The 3669-nt window shown below is 38.9% G+C and overlaps 1 long non-coding RNA gene across 1 annotated transcript; it reads left to right on the forward strand.

Moving 5' to 3' along the window:
- Positions 1 to 235: 235 nt before the first annotated feature.
- Positions 236 to 3669, forward strand: LOC118162505. Its single transcript, XR_004748488.1, has 2 exons — positions 236 to 363; positions 2685 to 3669. It is a non-coding gene; the product is annotated as an uncharacterized LOC118162505 (long non-coding RNA).

The raw sequence follows: 3669 nt of genomic DNA on the forward strand, positions 1-3669 counted from the left end.
CTCCCCACTTCTTCTATCCACCACAGACCACAAGGATCCTGTAATCAATAATCATTTGGTTTTCTGCACAAATTCCTGCTTGGGAAGATGCAGACAGGGGAGATTACAGGCTGCAGACCAGAGCTCCCCTCCCTCCTGATCACACAGGGCACTCCCCCATTAATTAGCTGAACTCGTTAATCAGCACCAGTAAGCTCCTAATAAGACCCAGAGACTCAGTGGTGTTTGGCTGGTTGGTTTTTGTTTGCTTGTTTGTTTTAAATCTAAAGAGAGATGATTACTGGTCTGCACACAAATGGGCTAAGCTAAGAGAATACAAAGCAGTTTTCTACCCCAAAGCATCACTCTGGAAGAAAACTCAAGGTCAGGCTTGCATCAGTTTGTTTTCTTGTTATGGGCAAATCTGGGGGGCACATGGCAGCTGATCTTTACCTCTCTGCTGCAAATGAAAAGCTAGGCAGACAGCAGTGCAAGGGCAGAACGAGCTGTCAAGGGAGAAGTAGCTCCACTAAAGAGACAGGAGCAAGTCCTGCTGCCACAGGAGTCCCAAAGATTCCCAATCCTCTGAAACCCCAGCCACTTTCAAAAAATAAAATAAAATAAAATAAAAAATTCTGTAACAGGTACTGACCTTGTCAATACAAGGAATCCATTCTGAGAGTAGGAAATGGAGGAAGGGAGAAAGGTGGTCAAAATGAGCACTGTATAAAAGGCTGCCTGTCTGCCTAAATGTAGCCTGCCTACCTACCTAAAAATGTCCTTATATTTTTAGTGAACATTTTTTTTCCTTTCCTTCACACTGACCTAGACTGCAATATACTGTTCCAGAAGAGGCGGAGCCATCTGTAGCTCACGATGAATGAACATATCTTATTATTTCTCATGCAGTTTTTCTTCACTAAATATTATTCTGATTATTAAAGGAATGGTATTTCAATAATGGAGGGATTAAAATATTTCACTTAATGTAACATTTAACACAAGATTTTATGTTAAGTCAAAACTTTGACATTTTCCAGAAGTGCTGCTGGAAACTTCATCCCTATGTTCAAGGGGAAGGACAGGCAAAGGGAAGGACAGCTGTTCCTTTTCTATTATTCTTTTTATTATAATTTCATATCAACTAAATATTTGTTGAATTTATTCACTGTCTCTACAGATGGATGTAAAGGGAACATTTTATTCAATAATCCTGTATTCTATTAGATCTATTAGATCTAAACCCCTTGAACAAATGGAGAACACTTGGAAAATGAAGATTTTTTTTTCTTATGCAGAACAAGGGGAAGATGTCAGATACAGAGGGAGAGTTCTCTCTCACCCCCCAATTTTGCATATTCAATGTACTACTTTTTCACCCCAGCACATTTCTTAAGCCTTTAAGTAGAAGCTAAAGATTTAATGCATTTATATATGAATACATTGATAAAATAATCTTAAATGTATATGATTACATTTTACTTAAATTTTAAAATACAACTGGTTTTGTTTTTATCTGCTCTAATTCCATTTTAATGAGATGATCAAACTAGCTGGGCACCATCTGTATTTTAATTATTAAATCCCCAAACTGTTAAGTGTACATCAGAAGGCACAAATCTAGACATAATACAGAGTTCTTGAGATCCAAGTGAAGTTAATATTGTAAGAATATTGACACAAGATAATAAAGCATACTAATTCTTAATGCAAAATTTCAGCCTTGCCAAATAGCAGTTGATCTGATCTTGCATGCTGCATCTACTGAAAGGAATTATATCCACACGGAATAAAACCTTATCCCAAGTCAACCTGTGCTAACAAATGGTATTTGCCTTCAACAATGAGTGCTTCCCTTCACTTGCTGGGAATCAGAAACATCCTTGGAAAGACCAATGTGTTATGGGGTAAAACCAGGATGCTACTGCATACAATTGCAAGCCTGATTTGGCAGTATTTGCTTCCTGATGCTCCTCCCTGCAAAGCCACGAGCACAGCGTCTCAGAGCTAGTTTCACAGAAGCTGTCCCAGGGCCAGACTTCCAGGTTGTTTTTGCGAGGATGGGAATCTGAGAGATTTTTGACTTGTAAGCTGTGCACACAGGCATGGAGTCCCACAAAATCCTTTGTGCAAAATTGCTGTACAGATTAAAATTGTACCACTGCTAAGTTTCTTTGGTCAGATCAAGAAGAAATGTGCTTTAATGTCCAAAATGCCTGTGTGCTTGAGATCACAAGACTGTTAGCCTACTTAATCTGCAGCCGTGTCCACGAACAACTCATTTCCTAACCTCTTTGTTCCGCGCCTCCTCTCTCTTCCTGTGCACAGTACAAAGAGTACAAGCAAAATGTGTCAGCCCTACCTTCAAGATCATCGCAGACATATGCTGAGAGATCTCTACAGCGAAGCGAGACCATATATAGCAAGCGGCGCTTTTGCTTTGCATTACTTTACAGCTCCAGCACACCAGCCCACATGATTTAGTTCAGGAAATTTAAGATGTTATTAGGGAGCAGGTCTGGTTCACAACCCTCTGATTCAATACAAGGAAAGGATGTTTCACATCCTTCACTTGTGATTTATATTAAATTAAGTGTGCTTCTGAGCTTGTTCTGCAGTTTGCATTTAAATGACATCTATGTAGACCAGGGTTTGGCAGAATTTCAAGAAAGGTTTATAACTTCAATTTCTCTTTCCCAAACTAGTGGAAAGCATGCCTGAGGCAACCCAGCAAGACACAGTCCCTCTCAAAGAGACAAGGACGCCACTATCACAGCATCTCAATTCAATGTGAGTGAAGATTCCTGAGTCCTGCCGAGTCCAGAAATCATCAGGAATCAAGATCAGGAAACTGCTGCTTTGCAGAAGATGCCATCACACTCCCACTCTGACCCTCCTGTGTCTCACTGAGGGCTAAAACAGAGTAATACAGATGCGAGCAGGTCAAAGGACAAAGTCGTGGATCACTTCTCAGTTGTACTGTTAAATGTCACCCAGAAATGTTCAGTGTTTCTAGGCACCAAAGTGCTTTGGAGACCCCCAGTACCCAGCTTTACACATCCTTTCAGCACCAAAGCACTTTCAGAAAGCTGGTCTCTGGGTATCTAACACTTATTACACACAACAGGACTTTTGGTGTCTTGTGAGAAGTTCAGACTTTTTTCTTTTTTAAGATATTTTTCTCCTCTATTTTTAGAATTACCATTGTACTGCTACAGTTAAACATCTGCTACCTTTACATAATTTTCTAGATCAAATAGTTGCTGGAACTGCACAGGCCTATAAAAGCTTCACAGCAACCTTGCACTACTTAAAATATATATTTGGAAGCATGTAGGCATTTCTATTAATTGTCATTATTGTAGACACTTATCTCTATGAAGAAAAGCATGCTGTCCTTCCTTAATGGCTGATGTTATAATATTACTTTTATTCGATATTAAACTGATGCTACTTTTAAAAAGAACAGTTCAATAAATTCAATGGAATTTACGAAAAACTAAAAATTAAATAACATGATGCAGTTACTTCATTTAAGAAATACAACAATTCAAAAATTCAAGGTTTGGGGATATGTCTAAGGACTTACTCTGCAAAATGGCAAAAATACATATTCAGAAGCACAAAACCAAAATTAGTCAGAGATGTCACTTGGGATTTCATATTTGTCTTTGCTCTCCAGCTGTAGCG

This window comes from Oxyura jamaicensis, chromosome 2 (genome assembly GCF_011077185.1).
Source record: "Oxyura jamaicensis isolate SHBP4307 breed ruddy duck chromosome 2, BPBGC_Ojam_1.0, whole genome shotgun sequence".
In the NCBI taxonomy this organism is placed as follows: Eukaryota; Metazoa; Chordata; class Aves; order Anseriformes; family Anatidae; genus Oxyura; species Oxyura jamaicensis.